Source organism: Saccostrea cucullata, unplaced genomic scaffold (assembly GCF_032062105.1).
Source record: "Saccostrea cucullata isolate Sc308-1 unplaced genomic scaffold, CSIRO_AGI_Scuc_v1 ctg4647, whole genome shotgun sequence".
Taxonomy (NCBI): Eukaryota; Metazoa; Mollusca; class Bivalvia; order Ostreida; family Ostreidae; genus Saccostrea; species Saccostrea cuccullata.
Window position 1 is genome coordinate 14,926 of NW_026931018.1, and position 23,651 is coordinate 38,576.

Below are 23,651 nucleotides of genomic sequence, written 5' to 3' on the forward strand. Positions count from 1 at the left end.
GATAATTTATGAGAAAAAAGTCGAAGGGTCTATATCAAAACGGAAGGGAGGGAGGGGGGTCATGTCCTCAAGCACCTGTGTTTAAATTATGTAAAATTAAACATTTGATTGATAAAATACAATTTTTAATTTTCAAAAAAATTTTTGAGAGGATGGGTGGGTTTTATTTTCCGTTTTCCGCGATTAACCGGTTTCTTAACAAATTTAGAGATAACTCTTTTTGTTTTCCCAAATGAATTATGTTTAGTAAAAAAAAAAATCCATCTTGTAAATATCTATAAAATATAATTATAAGGGATGATTAAAATTTGTTAAATTTTGAAAATTTACATGGAGGTAGGCGGTCGAAAAATTCCATCGTCTGAAGTTCTTTATAACGGACGATCGAATTAAAAAAACACAATATTTCTGAAATAGAACAATGATCGGGAAAATGTAAAATGGGGCAAAATTGTTTCCATGTGTAAAAAGGCTAAAATAACCATGTATACAATATTGTGAGAGAGGTGTATTTGGAAGGAAAACTAAGGCATGTCTCTGGGAATCATGATACTTTCCAAAGTGTATCCAGTGATAAGGGAAATGTATATACCTGACAAGCTATTAGAATTATGACAATTTTCTCTCTTTTGTCACCCGCCATCACTTGTAACAACAATATCAACATCCGAAGGATTCGAAGCGTCACCACTAAATTTTACAACTTATAACCTATCCGTATATAACATTCTTCTGAAAGTCGCGTGGCGCAGTAGTTAGAGCGTCTGCTCTACAGTCACGAAATAAGGAGTCAATCCTTACGTCGCGGGTTCGAATGCCACTGTGGGACATGGAGACGGTCCTTTGAGTGAGACCGTAAAAACTGAGGTCCCGTGTCGCAGAAGGTGCTGGCACAAAAAAAAAATACCTCCCTGCTCAATGACTTTGAGTGCCGAGTATAGGACAAAATTTGCAGCTTTCCACCGGCAAGTGGTGTCGTCTCCATATGAGTGTAAAATTCTCCAGAGGGACGATAAACAATATACAATCAATGACTCTCCTAATATGTTTAATCATACGTAGATGAAAGCTTTGCATATAAGAAAACTCAATACTACTAGTATTTTGTCTAAATACACATGTAAATCTCTATCTTTTAATTTAAAATACCTCTCTGAACACAAAATCTTGGCTCGTGTGGCAGAATTACAAGATTGTTCATCAATGTCCTCCATTATATGACCGACCTCCCTCTCTCTTTTAGTGTTTTGTGATGGAACGTTGGAAGACTGAGTTCTGCCAACATATTATTGACCTGTTGTTTACCTATACCAGCGCTCATCATAGCTGTAATAAAAAAATCAACCTATGTGAACATCTCCGCTAGCCAAGGGTTTCTGATAAGCGACTCTCCTCATAATCATCGAGAAGTTCAGGTATTTAATCTCTTTTTTTAGCTCTACTGGTCCGAGACCAGAAGAGCTTATGCGATAGTAATGCGTCCGGCGTCCGTCCGTCTGTCTTTTAAACAATTTTTCAAAATGCTACTCCTCCTACAGTTTTGGTCTAATTTCAATATAACTTGGCACACAAGTAGAATTCACTAAGATACATAATTCTGTTTATCGGTTTTTGATTTTGTTAAACGGTGTTGCCGTGGTTACTAAAAATAGAAATTTCTGGGAAATTCTTTCAAAATCCTACTCCTCCTACAGTTTTGGTCTGATTTCAATATAACTTGGCACACAAGTAGACTACACTAAGATACATAATTCTGTTTATAGGTTTATGATTTCCGTAAACGGTGTTGCCGTGGTAACTAAAAATAGAAATTTCTGTGACATTTCTTTCAAATTGCTACTCCTACAGTTTTGGTCTGATTTCAATATAACTTGGCACACAAGTAGACTACACTAAGAAACATAATTCTGTTTATCGGTTTTTGATTTGTTGCCGTGGTTACTAAAAATAGAAATTTCTGTGAAATTCTTTCAAAATGCTACTCCTCCTACAGTTTTAGTCTGATTTCAATATAACTTGGCACACAAGTAGACTACACTAAAATACATAATTCTGTATATCGGTTTTTGATTTCCAAGCACGGTGTTGTCGTGGTTACTAAAAATAAAAATTTCTGTAAAATTGTTTCAAAATGCTACTCCTTCTACAGTTTTGGTCTGATTTCAATATAACTTGGCACTCAAGTAGACTACACTAAGAACATAAAGAGACTTTATCAAGGATCATTATTCTATTTATTGCTGTTATAAAGTTTCAATTCCCAACTGCTTAAGTACTTTTCTCTTCCTTTGCTATAAGTACAAACCAGTAGAGCTTCAGTCTCAACAGAGACTTCTGGTTCTCTTTTTGCTCTGGTGAAAAATGGAGGATACTTGTCCATCATCTTAGAAAGTTACCATTTTGCAAATTATTGTATTTACATGTACATGTATTTATTATCTTTATATATTTGGCTTTATTTAATTGATTTTCAGCACTTGCACTCATGATAAGTTATAGAATGATGTGGAATATCATCTCTTTTGACAGCAACAGCCAAATTAAGTAACCTGATACATAACTAGAGGTACTGTGAGCAATGAGCTCACTAAATGATACCCCCCGCCTCCCATATGAATATAATGGCAGTATCCATGTTTTGCTCTGGAAAATCCAAAATATGTCAGATCAAAAAGTAAAATAAGAGGTAAACAATATCAATATGTAATAAAGATTCTGTGAAAGTTTCGTTAAATTTCCTTCAGTGGTATGAGAGGAGTTGCGGATAAGAGATGGGTACCCCAAAGCGTAACAGACGGACGGACGGACATACCGATTACTATATACCCTCCAATTTTTCAAGCGGAGGGTATAATAACAGACACTAAGGGTATATGGTACAAATGAAAAATTACAATCTATATAACGGGTCTAGTGTTTGTTTTTATTTATATATAAATGTAAGGACATGACTGTTGATTGTTCAAAATTGTTAAATTTTAAATTGCATTAACTAAATCTTCAATTTCATATTAGAAAAGTTTCTTTAATAGCTTGCAGAAATGTGTCTTCAAAAGGAAAAATTTAATACTTTTAATATTTTTCTCTTCAAAACCAGTGGAATGGAAGAATGGACAACCAAAGTGCCCAGCTACAGGTATGCTACAGTGCAGCAAAGAAACTGTACATGTGTGAATGTGGAAAAGAATACAAAACTTTGGGCCATTTCAAGAGGCAGTCGCAAATTGTTCACAACTGGATTTTCCCCCAGAAAGGCGAAACCCCCACTTCTTCCAAGGATGGTGTTGCAGAAGCCAGAGCTTTCATGACATGAGATGTTCATTAATACTTCGTGACACATACGATGGATATCAGATGGCAGACGGCAACCAAATATTCCGTTATGCAAAGTTTGATATGCTACTTGCAGATGCTTTTCACGATACAAAATATAGATTTTGGAGATGCACTACTTTCACCTCTTCAAGCCTTTTAGTATAAAAGGCATTGCAGTTTCAACAACAATGGGAGTATTTGTAAAAATGTTCCAAATGATTTATTCATCGAGATGAATGTTAACGCCATCAAGCAGAAGTTAAGATCTTAAGGTGCTAATGTGACAAATACATGTAACAGTGTTCGAGTTATTGCGCTTTCAGGCCAAGTATAGTGACATTAAACAAAAAATTATCCAGCGATGTGGATCACACTTTGGAACTTCAAGGCCACCAGTCAGGAAAGTGACAGTCATCTCCTTGATTATACAGGAGATAGAAAATGGGCAGCTCATGAAAACTATATTAGGTCGTGAAGGAGTCTTTGCAAAGTTTGTAAATCCCTTTCAAAAGGTTGATCCGACGACATTCCACAAGTGGATAAGTGCACAAAAGCAAAGAGCTAAAATTGAACTTATTTGAAAATATTCAGTTCAGAATCTTCTTGTATAATATCACAATTAACCAAACTAGAGGTACTGTGAGCAATGAGCTTACTAAATGATACCACCCTCTCCCATAATGTCCATGTGTTGCTATATATATTGTTTTACGGTAATGTGTAAAGAGGAATAACTCGTCCTATCTAATGTTATCCAGAAGCTTCTTTATGTGACGTCATAGGTAAACATATAATGGCAATGTCCATGTTTTGCTATGGGAAACCTAAAATACGTGTCGAATAAAAAAGTAAAATAGAAGGTGCACAATGGCAATATGTAATAAAGATTCTGTGAAAGTTTCATTAAATTTCACTCAGTTGTGTAAGTGGAGTTGGGGATAAGAGATAAAGCGTAACAGACGGACGGACGGACGGAAATACCGATTACTATATACCCTTCCACTTTTCAAGCGTGGTGTATAATAAACAAATCATTTAATACATAAAGATCATGCTTATTTTTATGTTTTAAGTGATCTTTAAGAACTTGTTTCAACTTTTTAGTACAGAAATTGGGAATCTTACAATTTTGTTACTCATATTTTCTTTTCTTGTTGTCAATATTATTATACCCCCCGCTTGAAAAGCGGGAGGGTATATAGTAATCGTTAATTCCGTCCGTCCGTCTGTACGTCCGTCCGTCCGTCCGTCTGTTACGCTTTGGGGTACCCATCTCTTATCCGCAACTCCTCTCATACCACTGAATGAAATTTGATGAAACTTTCACAGAATCTTTATTACATATTGCCATTGTGCACCTCCTATTTTACTTTTTGATCGGACACATATTTTGGGTTTCCCGGCCACAGGAAAACATGGACTTTTTCACCAGTTATAACCATATGGGAGGCGGGGGGTATCATTTAGTGAGCTCATCGCTCACAGTACCTCTAGTTTTTCAAGCATTTATGTCATGATTAAAATTTTGACTTAAGTCTATGACTGCTTCCTTAAATTATCCAGGGACTGTTCACAAAGTTCTGGTATGATATATTTTTTTAATCAATAAAAAAGTAAAACCAAGTAGTGCATGTGTCATTGATGATATAATATGCACGGTTTGACTTCATTTAATTAAAAAATACTCTAACTGAAAAGTGTTAGTGTAGTTTTGAGCTCACTTGAGATGATGTGTAACATTTTCAACTTTTTCTGAAGAACCAGTGGGTCATTTTCAACCAAACTTGGTACAAAGCTTCCTGTGGTAAAAGGGAGTTCAAATTGTAAATTGAAAGGCTAGGCCCCCTTACAAAGGGAAATAATAAAGAAAAGACAAAAATTGCGTGGGGTCATTTAAAAATCTCCTTCTCAATAACCACTGGGGCATAAAAGCTGAAACTTATTTGGAAGCATTCTGGGGTAGTATAGATTTTAAACGGGGGTAGGGCGGGGCCACAATGGCCGACCAAAGTTTTACATAGACTTAGGAAAATTCTTTAAAAATCATCTTCTCAAGAATAGCAAAACCATGATTGGTCATGGGACTACTTTTGGATTTAAACTTTTCAATATTAAACCAATTTCTACTTTTTCCTAGCCACAGTGCTCAGGTAAGCGATGTGGCCCATGGGCCTCTTGTTACTTTTTTAGTAACGAAGGCAACACCGTTCACCAAAAATCAAAAACCGATACACAGAATTATGTATCTTAGTGTAGTCGACTTGTGTGCCAAGTTATAATGAAATCAGACCAAAACTGAAGGAGGAGTAGCATTTTAAATGTATTTCAAAGAAATTTCTATTTGAAGTAACAACAGCAACACCGTTCATCGAAATCGAAAACCGATAACACAGAATTATGTATCTTAGTGTAGTCTACTTTTGTGCCAAGTTATATTGAAATCAGACTTAAACTGTAGAAGGAGTAGCATTTTGAATGATTTTCACAGAAATTTCTATTTTTAGTAACCACGGCAACACCGTTCATCGAAATCAAAAACCGATACACGTAGTCTACTTGTGTGCCAAGTTTTATACTGAAATCAGACCAAAACTATAAGAGGAGTAGCATTTTGAAAAATTGTTTACAGACAGACAGATGGACGGACGACGGACGCATTACTGTTGCATAAGCTCTTCTGGTCTCTGACCAATAAAGCTAAAAAACACCTTATTTATTCCATACTTTTAGGAAGTCATCATTGCAGGAAAAATATATGTTTTTCAAAGAAGGGTATGTTGGACTTCGATACCTCTAGAAATATGTTTTCCCTGTTTATTTTGTCCAAATGTTAAGATTTGAAACCGAAAGTACATTGCAATGGCTTTATAGGGGTCTTGTTTTTAAACTTGCCAATCCGGCAAGGCTTTCAATAAGAACCTTTCATAGACCATCCACGTCCAACTTGCTCTTCATTAATTGTTGACCTTTGATAAATCCTTGAGCATGTAAAGTCATTACATGCAGAATACAATGCCAACAAAAAAGCCTGGATGACGTCCGACATCTTCAAAGAATGGATGAAGAAGCTTGAGATGAGAAAAACGAAAAAGAAGATTGCTCTAATTCAACAAGTTCCCCACCCATCCAAAGATCCCTGGCCCCCAAGCAGTCGACCTAGTCCCCCCACCCTTCCCAACACTACCTCAAAGACCCAACCCATAGATCAAGGAATAATTCAAGAATCTTTACATAAATCGAGGCTAAGGTCGTACGTATCGAAGTAATACAACATGGCAGAGAATAAGTTGACAGCGTCTCCTACAAGCGATCTGGGTATATATAGAGCCGACAGTTTCGTCCTCTTTTGTTGAAGATACTATCAGGAACCAGAAGTCTGTGTCGAGACTGAAGCTCTACTGGTTTCGACTTATAGCAAAGGAAGAGAAAAGTAGCAGTTGGGAATTGAAACTTTACAACAGCAATAAAAAGAATAATGAACATTGATTATGTCTCTTTATGTTCTTAGTGTACTCTACTTGTGTGCCAAGTTATCTTATAATCAGACTAAAACTGTATTTGTGGTAGCATTTTGATAGTATTTTAGAGAAATTTCTATCGTTAGTAACCAAGGCAATAATGTTCATCGAAATCAACAAATGATAAACAGAATTGTGTATCTTCGTGTGGCCTACTTCTGTGCAAAATTATATTGAAATCAAAACAAAACTAGGAGTAGTATTTTGAAAGTATTTCACAGAAAGTTCTATCTTTAGTAACCAAGGCAATAATGTTCATCAAAATCAAAAAAATGATAAACAGCTTGTGTATCTTAGTGTAGTCTACATGTACTTGTGTGCCAAGTTATATTGAAATCAAACGAAAACTGTAGGAGGAGTAGCATCTTGAAACAATTTCAAAGAAATTTCTTTTTTTAGTAACCACGGCAACATCGTTCATCGAAATCAAAAATCGACCCACAGAATTATGTATCTTAGTAGTCTACTTGTGTGCCAAGCTATATTGAAATCAGACCAAAAGTGAAGGAGGAGTAGCATTTTGAAAAATTGTTGACAGACGGACGGACGCCGGTGACACATTATTATCGCATAAGCTCTTCTGGTCTCTGACCAGCAGAGCTAAAAACTCTACCAGTTTAGGCACCAGAGATATCAAACTTGTGTGCCAAGTTATACTATAATCAGACTAAAACTGTATTTGGGGTAGCATTTTGATAGTATTTTAGAGAAATTTCTATCGTTAGTAACCAAGGCAATAATGTTCATCGAAATCAACAAATGATAGACAGAATTGTGTATCTTAGTGTGGCCTACTTCTGTGCAAAATTATATTGAAATCAAAACAAAACTAGGAGTAGTATTTTGAAAATATTTTACAGAAAGTTCTATCTTTAGTAACCAAGGCAATAATGTTCATCAAAATCAAAAAAATGATAAACAGCTTGTGTATCTTAGTGTAGTCTACATGTACTTGTGTTCCAAGTTATATTGAAATCAGACCAAAACTGTAGGAGGAGTAGCATTTTGAAAGAATTTCACAGAAATTTCTTTTTTTAGTAACCACGGCAACATCGTTCATCGAAATCAAAAATCGACCCACAGAATTATGTATCTTAGTAGTCTACTTGTGTGCCAAGCTATATTGAAATCACACCAAAAGTGAAGGAGGAGTAGCATTTTGAAAAATTGTTTACAGATGGACGGACGCTTGACACATTACTATCGCATAAGCTCTTCTGGTCTCTGACCAGTAGAGCTAAAAACTCGACCAGTTTAGGCACCAGAGATATCAAAACGATATAAATATTTAGCGAGAAATAGATCACCGACATCAGAGGTATGTAAACATCACATGAAAAGTTTTCACACGAAGGGGGCGGGACGCTTTCATAGTAAATCCGAGGCCGGTTCCGTCTTCCCTCCATTTTAGTGGAAGTAAATTCAGTTGATATTGGGAAATGTAACTCACTATACCCCCCGCTTGAAAAGTGGGAGGGTATATAGTAATCGGGATTTCCGTCCGTCCGTTACGCTTTATCTCTTTTCCGCAACTCCTCTTATACTACTGAGTGAAATTTAATGAAACTTTCACAGAATCTTTATTTCATATTGCCATTGAGCACCTCCTATTTCACTTTTTTATTCGACACGTATTTTAGGTTTCCCATAGCAAAACATGGACATTGCCATTATATGTTTACCTATGACGTCACACATAGAAACTTCTGGATAACATTTGATAGGACGGGTTATTCCTCTTTACACATTACTAAAACAATATATAGCAACACATGGACATTATGGGAGGCGGGGGGTATCATTTAGTGACCTCATTGCTCACAGTACCTCTAGTTTAAACAAATATAATTTGTCACATGAAAACTGAATGCAGTGTATAAAGACATCTACAGGCCTTATACAATTATAGCCTTATGATGAGGTCAATCCCTAGTTATATAGACCTTAGAGAAAACACATCGACCGAGCACGAAGTGCGAGGTCGATATGCTTTCTCTAAGGTCTATATATTTAGGGATTGTACCGAATCCAAACGCTACTACTGTTTTATTATTTTTTATCAGTTAATAAAAACTGTCTCAAAATCCATGTTTCTAATACTCGGTACCGTCTCATATAAGGCATTGTTATGTCATTTGCAATATGAAGTCACAGTAATGAATATCAGCTGCAGTACCTGTTTTTGTAACATCCAGTTCATATTGTGACATCAGCACTATTGTTGATTCACAGAAGAACGTTTCCAATTTTAGAAACAGCAGATTTATAAATTTTTAAAATAGAAACATTCAGTTTATAGCACTTTTTATACTTGATCATGTGATCTTGTTTGAAACAATCAGATAGCTGGCAACAATAGAGAAAAATAATAAATGTGTTTAATGTCAGGCTGTAAATGTAGACAAGTAACAGCTTTTCAAAAAGCTTGCCTGACTAATGCCATCAATATCTATAGAACCTATCGATCTCATCCGAAGGACCGATCTCCATGTTCCACCGTGGATTCGAACCCGCGACGTAAAGATGAACTCCTCACCATGCGAGTCTAAAATGGTTGCAGAGGATGAAGTCAAAAGGGGAAATAAAGTAATGTAATTGATTTATGCTGAAAAGCCGTGGCTATATAAAGGTTACATAAATTAGATTCAACTGCATACAGCATAGGCTATGAGGAAGACAGCTAAAATATGATAACTACAAGAAACTGGGAATCTTAACGGTTAATATGACTGACATGCAGAATATGTTTACTAGTTTCTCGGGTGCGGATTCAGGAAGTTTTTGCTAAAGGGGGGTGCACATAAAAAATATTAATAAACTCCCCTCCCTCAGTCCTGAAATGTGAGTGGGTCTTTCCTAAGTCTTTATTCTGTTTTTATAGAAGGAAACCCCTGTGTGTGTGTGGGGAGGGGGGGGGGGGACTATGATCAGATGTATATTTGGCCACTTCATCCTCTTAAGAAGTTTTCTTCCTTTCGTTTTTATTATTTTAAATGATGTAACTTCAAACTCACTTCACAATATCACCGAAATGATTATTTCCCAAAGCTCGATTAAGATTCCGACCAAAAAAACACACCTTATTTAATTCATGCAGTTTTCATTTCCATTGAACAGGTCGGAGAGAATACTCGAAATCGGGTATTATCTGTGAAATCGCGTATAATACCCGATATTAGGGTATCGTTGAATCCGCGAAATCGGGTATAGGAGGTGTAATCACCTAATAAAACTTAAACAATGGGATGGCGCATGTTGCCGAGTTAACTTTCATCAAGATACCCATGTTTTCTAAAGGTATCTCTAGCCAAGTAAGAATTTGGGCGTCAAGATTAATGCGCTCAGGACAACAAATACCCTGGAGGTCAGTACATTTCATGATCTGCACACAAAGAGGCGTTCGATTTGCTTTACATTTTTCATAATGTTGAAAGTATATGCATCTTCCTAATGTTCATTCCCAACACAACAGAATGGTAAAGGATCAGAATTCGGGAATTTATAATAATTCCACATCAACACGACAAACATGAACAATTTGTAAATAAATCAAATTATACGGAAACACATTTCACACACAAGATATGATGCCATGTATAAACAAGGGATTGTTTATCGTATCTAATTATGCGTCATTAATTACTTTTACATTCATCTTGTGCATAAAATCAAATTTATTTATGAATGTATAAATAATGTAATGATAAAAATGTCTAAAATTTTGACTAAAAAAACCTCTTTTTTTTTCGAAAATATTTTTTTTGTCATTCATACATATTTGCAGAATATGTCTTCAACATTTTAGCAGAGACGGTAATAGTTTCAGGAATACAGCTTATGAGAGAACATAACTGTTGATCGTTTAATTTCGCTACGTCATCAATATTTTACCATTTCTTGGCGACTTCAAAGGGGGGGGGGGGCTAAAGGCTTCTTGACCACCTCTGACAAAACAACCTCGACTGTGTTCTACATGTGTCTTATTGACCTCTCTTTGAATGTCACGGTCGGTTAAACTCGGTTATATATTTTTTATTGTAAACTCGGTTATATATTTTTTATTTGATTTTTCATCAAATAAAAATTATATAGGTAAACAAAAAGCAACCTGTTATTTTCTAACACAATATGAGACTACAAGTAACTAGAATTCATGTTTATTTTTTTAACACATTTTTTCATTATAAATGAGTATTAGGAAAAGTTATTGCCATGAGTAATAAGTATCATAGATAAGATAACTAAAAGAAAACTGTGACATATTGTCTAGAACCAATCAGATAGTGCGTTGTATTCGCATATTATAATGAGGTATAAGATAGTGATATAAGAAAAATATAGAAAGTGAAGAGGTAAAATTTACCCCGTCTATCAAATAGTATAATAAAGAATTGAAGTGGCTACAATTTTTATGAAATTTTAATGTCCGATGAGGAATTATATTCCCAAAAAGTAAGACAAGAGTTTCCAAGGCAATTGAACATTCCATTATTTCAGTTTGTTCATAAACATATTCATAAATGTAAAAACTATTAGAAATGTGAAATTTTGACTATGTAATTCATATTTCAATATGACTGTACCTCGATCTATATTGAGAAATTCAATGTATTATAAGCTCATGAAAAGATGTACACATTTGACTTTTATTTATAACACCCCCCCCCTCCCCCCCAAAAAAATTCTCGCTCTCAATTTTCACACAAATGCATAAAATAAAGAAAAAATAGCATATCTTGTATCGATTAAAATGCAACCAAAAAATTTACGGTGTCTTTGAATAAAAATTTCCATGCTAAATTGACATAAAAAAGATACTTACCTTCAATTACTTATTTTAAACCTGTTTTCCCGTGGGTATTTATTTAATCTTATTTTATTTTCTTCTTTATAATAACCTTGGTATTCTATTATGGCAGAGATATACAATTATGACTCGCTTATACTGTACTCTCTAACTGTTAGGAATAATTTATATTTCACGTGAAAGGGACGCCATACATTTTTCAGTAAAAATACATAACACGGCGTTAGTCGTTTAATTTCTTTAAAGTTTCACATTTTGTGAATAGTGCACAAATTAGAAAATTAAGTATATGGAATACTTTAATGGGAAATAAAGACAAACTAAGTGTAGTTATTTCTTTTTAGAAATTATACTGAAAAATAATAACGCCATTGTGTCCTCTTTGTTACCCCAGCAGTGTTTGTCGTGTGATTTTAAACTTATTTGACAACCGTATGAATTAGGTTTAAAAAAAATAAATCCACAAGATACTAATGTACAAGTAACAGTAACTGGCATAATGCGCCGTTGCTTTATTCTTTTGTTTTTAAAGAAAGTTGCACGGAATACCCGATTTCGCGGATTCAACGATACCCTAATATCGGGTATTATACGCCATTTCATGGATAATACCCGATTTCGAGTATTCTTTCCGACCTGTTAAATACAATACTCCAGGAAAAGGGCGCCAAAACTTACACATGATCTTTTGGTGCGAAGTGATTGTGTCACCCCCTACCTAGCAGACAAATGGACTAATCCAGTAGTATAGAAACGCAGAAATGAGGTCAAATGGACATGTCCATATAGGAACTCGCATGAAATAAAAAGCTGCATGCAAAACCTTAATGGAAATAGGTGCACCAATATATTGTATCAGTAATATGGTTATTATTTTTCTTCTAGCTGTTGTTGTTGTTGAAACGCAGGTAACAAAATCCGATGATAATCAGCATGCACAAAAACTTGCTGGCTAACTGTGACCTCTTAGCTTCGCACCTAAGAAATGTTGATTCTTAGTAGTGTTTGACGCCGTGACGTCAGGCAATAAACACATATCCTTTGGGTCATGATTTTTGACAATTGGAATCTACACTATCCCAGTATACTTCCACATAGGTTTCAACTTTTCTGGCCCAGTGGTTCTTGAGATCAAGATTTTTAAGATTTTTCTTATATATTTCAATGGAAAACTTGGGACCAACCTAAGCCCGAGGATCATGATTTTGACAGTTTAAAATCTATACTACCCCAGAATGCTTCCAAATAAGTTTCAGCTTTTATGCCCCAGTGGTTATTGAGAAGGAGATTTTTAAATGACCCCACGCAATTTTTGTCTTTTCTTTATTATTTCCCTTTGTAAGGGGGCCTAGCCTTTCAATTTACAATTTGAACTCCCTTTTACCACAGGATGCTTTGTACCAAGTTTGGTTGAAAATGACCCACTGGTTCTTCAGAAAAAGTTGAAGATGTTACACATGATCTCAAGTGAGCTCAAAACTACACTAACACTTTTCAGTTAGAGTATTTTTTTTAATTAAGTGAAGTCAAACCGTGCATATTATATAATCAATGACACATGCACTACTTGGTTTTACTTTTTTATTGATTAAAAAAATATATCATACCAGAACTTTGTGAACAGTCCCTGGATAATTTAAGGAAGCAGTCATAGACTTAAGTCAAAATTTTAATCATGACATAAATGCTTGAAAAAAAATATTGACAACAAGAAAAGAAAATATGAGTAACACCCCCGGGGGTCACGATTTGAACAATTTAGAATCTAGGCTACCCCAGGATGCTTTCACATAAGTTTCAGCTTTTCTGGCCCACTGGTTCTTGAGAAGATTTTTAAAGTTTTTTCCTATATATTTCTATGTAAAACTTGGATTCCCTATTGTGGCTCCGCCCAACCCCCGGGGGCCATGATTTGAACAATTTAGAATCTACACTACCCCAAGATGCTTCCATATAAGTTTCAGCTTTTCTGGCCCAGTGGTTCTTGAGAAGATTTTTTCAAGACTCCACCCTATTTTTGTCTTTTCTTGATTATCTCCCCTTTGAAGGGGACTTGGTCCTTCATTTTAACAATTTAAACTTCCCTTCACCCAAGGATGCTTTGTACCAAGTTTGGTTAAAATTGGCCCAGTGGTTCTTGAGAAGAAGTCGAAAATGTGAAAAGTTTACGGACGGACGGACGACGGACAAAATGTGATCAGAAAAGCTCACTTGAGTCTTCGGCTCAGGTGAGCTAAAAAGTTCTGTCTGCCATCGTAACTTCTCTGTTCGCGGGAGTCCGTTTGACAACTCCATCGCACGTGTGTATAGACCAAGGCTGACTGTCTTGCGGAGTATGTGTACTGTTTGTTAGCATGGTTAGGAGACGGGTGACCGTAATGCTACGGACTCACGAAATTTACACAAGTTCTATAACTAGACAGTGCTGTTTTATTTTTATAAACTTCATTAAACACTGTTAAACATATTAAATCTAAAAGTTGAATATCTTTGGATATGGGGTAACCCATATCTATTTTTGCCGATAGTTCTGATTAAGTGCATGTGTCTACTTAGATGGCCAAGGACAATGAGTTTTATTAGCTATGTACTGATCTACCTACGTATATTATTATTAACGAAGAGTACTTACTTTTTATTACTTGTTATATATTTTTTGCTTATCATGTCTGGTGTGGTCCACCATTACAAAATACACACTTTATCTGAAATATTTATCACTGAAAATGAAGTTTACGATCAATTATGTATAATTGACAGCAGTAAACCATCTGGTCCTGATGGTCTTTTAAATTCTTATTTTTGTAAAAAAGGTAAAGAAATTTATCATTTTGGAATAAGAAAGTACAATATAATACATTGACAGTTGCGAAATAATGCAGGTAATTTAAAGGCAGACTTATATAACCACTTTTTATCAGAAACACCAATGTGTGAATACTGTATTGACTCTGTTGAAGATGCTCGTCATTATTTTTTTGCTTGTCCAAAATATAACTCTCCAAGAAATGTACTTTTCCAAACAATCCAAAATATTATTGATTGTGCTCAAACTCATGAACTTGATTTACTTTTGTATGGTAGTCCCAATCATGGACTAGGTATTAATATTCAAATATTTGAAGCAGTAATGCTTTCATCACAGCAACCAAACGTTTTATTTGACACTGTCATGTATGTTACTTATGCCAACGCTTTCTAACCGGTACTACATTGTAATTTTTTTTCTCTATCTACTTTTTTCTTTTGTTTCTTTGTTACTATGTTTGTCTATTTATTTTCATACCTATATATTGTGTGTTCATCTTGACCTTGTAGGGAGAGGGATAAAATAGGCTTTGCCTGCTGCCCAATCCCATTCACTTATGTGAATAAAATTTGTGTAAATAATAAAAAAAAGTCTTCTCACAAGGATTACATATGTGAAGTATGAAAGCCCTAGCCCTTATCGTTCAAAAGAAACGTAACATTGGTGTTAGAAGTGGGTTCAAATATTCCCATTTTTTGGTTGATCGGGAGACAAAATAATAATAAAATTGTATCAATGATATGTAACTCGATTTAATTATCATCATTGATCAATACGTCTCAAAACAACAGCAAGTTAGAAGATTTAGGGGAGGTAATCTTTCACCTAAGGTTTTTTATTTGGGAACACTTTCTCCCTTAACGAAGATATTGATCCTAAGGTGTCCCCCAAGACAGACACCAGCCTTCAAACAAACTGAAATATGAAAGAACTTAAGCAAAACATGTTCAAAGAATTTCAAGGCACGAAACATGATATGGGAGAAAAAGATTCATAAAACGACACATGAGTCTTTTAGATGACAAGTTGAAATTGGCATAAGTAACCCTCCTCAAAACCCAATCACACATCAAGTAATGGGAAATAGGGAACCCTACTTGACGCCAACACCGTCAGAGGGTGTGGGAACGGGAGAAAACATGCACAGTCCCATTACAACCCACGAAATAACTAACTGTTTGAGAGATGTAAGTAAACATAGATTTACTAAACCAACAATTGGAATAAAACACAAAACGTTTGACGGGGTAAATGGTTTTGATGAATACCTCACCGTTCAAATTACTTGCAGAACTACATAATCGGGATTACAGAAACGAGTCCCTTTATTTAGCCAGTAGCTTAACTGGGGCAGCAACGGCCATTCTGATAGAATTAAATGAAACCCAACAGCAAGATTTTGGTTTACTCGGAAAAGTTTTAAACATGAAGTATGGCTCAATTGAAAGGGCCGAAATGTATTGTGCAAGTATTAAAGGTCAAGGAGAAAAAGAGAGACTCCCTGAGTTAGTCCCGTCGATAAAAGAGCTTACTGGACGGGCATACCCAACAACTGACCTTGCTGTAATAAATACATTAGGCCATTTCATAGATGCCTTAACTGACCCTGACATAAGCTGCACCTTCGAGAAGCAAGGCTGATGAACATCAAATTTGAAGAGGCTCAAAGGGGTAAAACAATTAACAGTATCAAATTTAATTAAACATATTGAGAAAACAAACAGTATTCAAGATCAAAAGTCCATAAAACAATACAAAATAGGGGCAGAGCAAACACGGACCACCTCCAAAACTTTACAAGTGGGATCAGGTGCCATGGAGGAGTGAGCATTCCCTACTGACGGGCAGACCCACCGAGTGTTCCTTGTCATGATCGGAAAATAACGGAAAAATCCGTCGTCAATTCTGTTATAAATAATGGACTAACAATTCGTATGAAAAACGTAAATCAGCATTTGAATCAACGATAAATTGTTTTTGCTGACAAGGCCATTGTATCGACCATAGAACTTACGAATTTATTACTTTAAACAAAAGTGATATTCTTGTTTCATCAACTTGTAATCGGTATCGACTCAAGAAGGAAAGTTACCATTGTTAATTGACAGTGCATCGTCGATATATCAGTGTCGAGTTGAAGGCCACAACAAGTGCTTTCTTTTCAGGCAATTTCTGCTTTATATAAATGTCTGCTAATAATGCGGCGCAATTAGTACCCAAAAAGTGTCCAAAAACCACAGATATTGGCAATCAGAAACAAGCATCTTTTTGATGTCAAGTTCAGAGTACTTGTGTTTACAATCAGTATGGTCTCAGAAGTGGGCAGGCCCTTTCATTGTTGTTTACAAGATAATTATTTTAAAAAATTAAGAAAAGTCCAAAACATAGGAATGAAGTTTTATATCCATCATAGCCGTTTGAAACCTTATGAGGGAGAGAACAAACCCACGTGGTTTCATGCATAGAAATTTCTTTCAAAATGAAAAAGTGTTAACTTTACTTAATCAGTGAATATTTTTGTAGTAGAAAAGTAAATTATATATATGCTACCTTCTTTGCCCTTAAATAGGTGCAACGATTTAAATGTGTGTTGCGCAATGGACGCCAGTTCGTTTAGCAAGCCCATGCCGAACGTCATCTCACCATGCACATCCCACTCTGGATTTGCTTATCAATGTTCGATTTGCCACTACCTTTTGAGCACCAAAGACTAGAGGATATGGATGCAGGGATTACAATCTTGAATTTGTTAAAAAAAAATGCAGTTTGTGATGAGAATACGGATGTTGCCAAATTTCAAAGGGATAGGTCACTTCTTGTTGAATCTTTCCAGCAGGTGACCCCCAATTTCAATCTAAAACTGGGAGGTAAGAGGGCTATCCTACTCAAGGAACCCCAGATAGTAGCACCATACAAACGCTTAAGGAAATCGGTCCCCAGACGATTCATAGAACCAGTGCAACCTGCCCAACCTAGCAGTCGCGGGGATAATCTGCCAGCGATGACATTGGCCAGTACCCTACTGCCAACAGTGATTTTGCTACCCTGTCGGGTCTCAGGCCGACATCTGAACATCAAGATGTAACTCGTGTCTTCATTCAAAGTCCTTCTTTGAAAGTATCATCCCAGCCAGCACCAGGATTTACACATCAAATACCAGTGCCAGCATGTCTCAGAACAGGAATCTTCACCAGATGCTGTCAAATGGAGAACTATCACATAGCCCGAAGTCAACAACCACAAGTCCTTTTCCATGTCCAGTTCCTCATCTTCATCATCATCGTGTTCAACACCTGTCTAATGTTGATCGTATCCCTAGGTATTTTGACTTTCTGGAATACCTCCCTTCACCTGAATCGTTCCCCAAGCTACTTCCATCAGACGGAGACATATTACGACAAATCCATGTGATTGATTGGTTGTATGTTATTTAACGCCCCTGTCGAGAATTTTTTACTCATGAAGACGCCACCACTTGCCGGTGGAGAGTTGCAAAATTGTCCAATACTCGGTACACAGGGCGATTGAGCAGCAAGGGATCTCTTTCTTTCCAGTACCTACTGCGACAGGGGACCTTAGTTTACACAGTCTCTTCCACAGGACCGGTCTCCACGTCCCATAGTGGGATTCGAACCCGCGACTTAAGGACCAACGCCTTACTTCGCGACTCTAGAGCCGACGCTCTTACCACTGTGCCACGCAGGCGACAAATATGTTAGTCTAAAAAAGACGTCAATGGTAATCTATCAGGTATTTTACTTGAACACGACGTTAATGGTAATCTGACAACCAAACTCTCTGATAAGAGGGAAGACTTTTAACTTTTCATTTGTCAACTTTCCTTACTTATGCAGCAATTATATCTTTATCACCTGCACACGGTGTTATCTATCTCAGTTGATGCAATATGCAAGAGCATGCCCTACGTGTGAACAATTTCTAAAACGAGGTAAATTACTGACGAACAAGTTGATGAAAAAAAATTATAAGCAGTCTCGCTTGAAGTTATCATTTCGTAAGATCTATGGACGATACAATCTTGTCAGCAAATACAATTTATCATTTGAGTCATCAAATGCAGACTGACGTTTTTCATACTAATTGTTAGTCCATGATTTACACAATGAATAGACGACAGATTTTTACCATTATTTCCCGATCATGACAAGGAGCTAAAATTGACCACAACAGTTCAAGGATGGAACCACCTCCCCCTTTTATTTTTTTTCTCTGTCATGCTTGGATCGACGAATCATATTCCAATATGCATTACAAATTGGGTGAGGGGGAATGTGGCTCTTACCTCAGTTGCTTGTGATATGAATTTGTGATGTGGGGATTGATATACATACATGAGCTATAAATAAAAAAAAGTTGGCAGATAAATTGATCGATCTGAACAATTCTACAAACATCAGTGAACGGGTTACCAACTAGGGCTGTGTCAATATATCGATATTCAAGAAAAAATTACTTCCAATACGTATCGGACAAGCAGTTTTTCTTCTAATTCTGATAAAATGATGGAAATTTTAATCAGCAAAGATTATATTTCACTTTTTTGAATTAAAACTGATCAATAATTATCGATTTATAAAAGAAATAACACAATTTTTATAGTTATTTTAAAATACATAATTTTATTTTAACATTTTTAACAGTCATTAGAAGTTTCGATTGAAAGTGTTTTAATTACTGACTATGGCATAAGAACTTTGAAATGGGTTATAAAACACTTTTTTAATGAAATATTTGCATTAAATGATTAACAAACAATTTTTTGAAGGACTTGTTGTAGAATCCAATATATTGCATATCGCTTTAAAAAATATAGTATCGTATCAAAATTTTTTGCTCAATACACAGCCCTAGTACCAACCCAAATCCCGAGAAATTCAAGAGGTGGGAGCAAGCGACTAGGAGGAGTAAGCATCCCTTGTTGACCGATTAGGTAAACAAAAGGAAGGTATTACTACAGAGTTGAAATCCCTACAAATGATAAAACTTTTACAGCTGGGTTGAGGGAATTTTTAGATGACACAACAGAAACCTATGTTAGTCGTGTTCAAGAAATTTTTACCGATGCTTGCCATGATTCTGAAATTGACAATTTTAATATTTCAAATATGTCAAACGTCACGACAGACAGAAGTGCTACAGAGCAAAAGGTGAATAAAATATTGGAGGATAAAAGAAATGCATTACAAACAATGATACTGTTATTAATTCTTTTTAATGTTCTGTACATCCCCTTTTACAATTTTCAGAAAGAGATTTTAAAAGTTAATTTTTGTTCCCTTCAGTTTCAAAGTTGTTTTTAGATGATGTGGTGACAAAGTATACGCCCCAACGTATTTACAAGATGAATTTAATTTTATAAAGGTACCAATTATGGAGTATAGGGATACACTGTTTTATAACTCAGCAGGAACCTGCTATCTTTATAAGCAACTTTACACTACTTAAAAGGATCAAATAGTTCTTTAAATCTTTATCAAATTTTGATTTGTACAGCTCTTTCAGACAGCAATTGTGTATTTTAAAGTTTTAAAATACGCGCATTTAGAATTTTTAATGTACTTATCAGTAAACCGTATTGGAATTCTGTAGAAGTCTATAATTCTGCAATTGAAATGGGGAGTATTTACAGAGGAGTTGTCAACTTCCTTGTCTCCAGAATCCGGATCTTCTTTTATATACATGTACATTTAGTAAAATATGTTTGCTCTTTGGACCATCTGTTTTTAATGAATTGTTCTCGTATCTGTTTTTACTATATGCAAATAATGATGCTACATCTCATGTATTAGAGTTGGTGTTGTTTAAAGAACCAGAAGTCTCTGTCGAGACTGTAGCTCTACTGGTTTGTACTGATCAAAAACCGATGCACAGAATTATGTATCTTAGTGTAGTCTACTTGTGTGATAAGTTATATTGAAATCAGACCAAAACTGTAGAAGGAGTAGCATTTTAAAGGAATTCCACAGAAAATTCTACTTCTAGTAACCATGGCAACACCATTCATTGAAATCAACCAGAAGTCTCTGTCGAGACTGTAGCTCTACTGGTTTGTACTTATAACAAAGGATGAGAAAAGAAGCCATTGCCATCAGACAAAAACTGTAGAAGGTCATAAGTATCATTTTAAAGGAATTTCACAGACATTTCTATTTTTAGTAACAATAGCAACAATCTGATTAAAATCAGATCCTCGATCCGCTCCTTTGTTTTTTTATTGTCGCTACACGAGGATCTGAAGAAATCCCGTTGGAAGTCACCTCCTGGTGAACTTTGTTTAAGAATATTCATGAGTTGTTTTAGCCAATCGGAGCAAGTGTTAGAAACGACAATTCGGGATACAAACAAAAATGGAGTCGTTCAACGAAGCGCTAGCACATGTCATGAGTATTTTCTTTATCAGAGAGTTAAAGACTGAATAAAAGCAGATATTAGACGCACTCATAGAATCTAAAGATTGTGTTGGTATTCTTCCCACAGGATATGGCAAATCTCTGCCATATCAACTCCTTTTGCCGTTGAAGAAGGCATTGAAAATGGACTCTTGTCAGAAAGTAATCGTGTGTTGTCCACTTGTGGCATTAATGCAAGACCAAGTAAGGCGTTTAAACGAAATCCAAGGGATAACTGCTGTATTCAAATGTAATTTTTCATTCATCTCTTATAGCCTAGTATGATGCATCTTGTTTTGCAGCCCATATAGTATATTAGCACACAAATTCGCTTACAATAAGAAGAATGAAGATACAAAGAACGCATATTGAGATTATACATTGTTTGATTAGTTTTGGAAAACGTATTTTATTTGTGTAGGGGAAAAAAATTGCAACAGCTGACCATATTTTGGAACTAAGAAATAAACAAGAAAAAATGAGGACAGGTTTTGAAAATCTTTACCTAAATGTCATGATTTTTTTTTTTATTAAAAGAGGAATTACAGAAGAATAAAAAAAAAAATCAAGATTCAGTAATGCTCTGTGATTGTACTTTAAATGGTTTGTAAATCGCAAATGAATTCAAAGTAATTGCGCAATCAGGTCCTTGACCCCTCCTCTGTTTTCTTTTAAGGACAAAAAAATAGAGGATCCAGGAGCTGATTTAGTGATTTTTATCAGTTTGCAGACTAAACTAATATTTCATTACATTTACAGGTCACAGTGTGGAAACAGATGACAACATATCTCTTGGGAAGTTTGATTACTTGTTTGGATCTCCATAGAACTTAGTAGGAAACAGAGAGTTCAGAGATGAAATTCAAAAGTTTAATGTCTCGACAATTGTGATAGATGAATTCCACACCATTGCATCATGGTAACACATCATTCTACAATAACATGCATGCTCGCACTCCCTTAATATGTATAAATATATTTCAAATTATATATTTTCTTTTTGCCACTTGTAGAAAGTAATCATCTTGAGAATACAGAGAGTTAAATATAGAAAACTTAATATCTTTTAATTGTGATGTAAAAATTTTTCAGGGGCCTAGATGATAAAAAGAGAGAAGCTTTCCGAAAGTGGTTTGGGAAGATTGGAGAATTGAGGTCCTTATTCCCACAAGCATCAATTCTAGCTTTAAGTGCCACTTGTACCAAAAAAATTTCTCGTAGAGTGTATAAGATTTTAGATTTAAGTGAAGATACTATCGAGATTAAAATTTCGCCAAATAAACCAAATATTAAATTAGTTGTTCATAAGATACCTAACAGTTTAGAAATGGCAGTGTTTTGGATTATAGATGCCTTGACTGAAGAAAAACTTCCAAAAAGTCTTTTGTTCTGTAAATCTATTCAAGATGCATCTAGTATGTATGCCCATATTGTTACAGAAATTCCAGATTGTAGGGTTGTTGAATTGTTTCACTCAGAGACTCCAAGGGAAAGTAAAGATAAAATTATTGAGGAGTTAAAAAATCCAAATAGTGATATTAAACTTGTTATAGCAACAACTTCTTTAGGAATGGGAATTGATTGTGTTAATTTTAACAATGTCATTATTTTTGTCCACATGTCAGTGTTGTAGACTTGATACAAGAAATTGGTAGAATTGGGCGTGATGGCAAAAAATCTATTGCCCCAATTTTTTCAATTCCTATTGCTGAAGTAAAAAAAATTTTGAAAACCACTGAATGTAGACGAACTGCAATGTTGATGCCATTTTTAGATGATAAGGAACTGGTTGAACTAGAAACAGTGACTACTGACTGGTGTGATTTATGTTATAATCAATGTACCGATAAAAATTGTACAGTTTTTGGAGTGGAAAAGCTCTTTGTTAGTCCAGCTGATATTGATAATGATTGTTCAACAAGTTGTAGTGACCTTAGTGAGCAAGATACCTTGTCAGATGATTCAGACTGGGAGCTTAAGGTTGATCTTGGACCAGGTGAAAAGAGTTCAAAATGCTAGTGAAATGAGTGAATTTTTGCATGTTCTAAATTATTAAAAACAGTGCGACATTTAACTCCGGACACGACATTTGTCTGGACTTTCGCCAACCACTTTTCCAAAGATACATAGAAAAAATTTATGTCATCCGGTGGGATTTTTTTAATCGCACAACATGGGCTAACCTTTACACCTGAATATCTTCCAGTTTAAAAGATATTACACCTGAAATCAAGAAATCCCATGGGATTATGGTGGGATTTTCTCTCCTAACCAATATCCCACCATTATTCTGTGGGAGAAAAATGAGTTCTGTGGGATTTTTTCTCCTATAGAATCAAAATTCCCATTTTTAACCTTACATGGGATTTTTTATCCCATAAGTTGTGAAATGGGACAAGAAGTTCCATAATTGTCACAAATAGGATTAAAAGTTCTCTATCATAATGTTTTATAGAATATATTATCCTACAGGAGAATGGAAATTGTTTTTATCTCTTTAATTCTTTCCCTTTGAAAATTTCAGTCCTGACTCTTTCCATTTATCATTTTACATTTAGAAAGTACATGCTATTGCAAGCAAAATAATACCAAATTGGCAAAATTTCATTGAGAAATAAAAAAGTTATGGCCATTCAAGAGAACACAGCAGTACGATTAACAGAGAAATTTGGTATGATGATGGATTCTCCCTATGAAAATTTCAGTCTTCTTACAATTTATCATTTTACATTTAGAAAGTACATGCTATTGCAAGCAAAATAATACCAAATTGGCAAAATTTCATAGAGAAA

General features: G+C 35.3%; 1 long non-coding RNA gene and 1 pseudogene across 1 annotated transcript; both read left to right on the forward strand.

The window, feature by feature from the left end:
- Positions 1-3,109: 3,109 nt before the first annotated feature.
- Positions 3,110-3,896, forward strand: LOC134231058 (uncharacterized; annotated as a pseudogene).
- A 16,965-nt stretch (positions 3,897-20,861) lies between these two features.
- On the forward strand, positions 20,862-22,870 carry LOC134231059 (uncharacterized). Its single transcript, XR_009984488.1, has 3 exons — positions 20,862-21,109; positions 21,619-21,778; positions 21,952-22,870. It is a non-coding gene; the product is annotated as an uncharacterized LOC134231059 (long non-coding RNA).
- Positions 22,871-23,651: the final 781 nt, after the last annotated feature.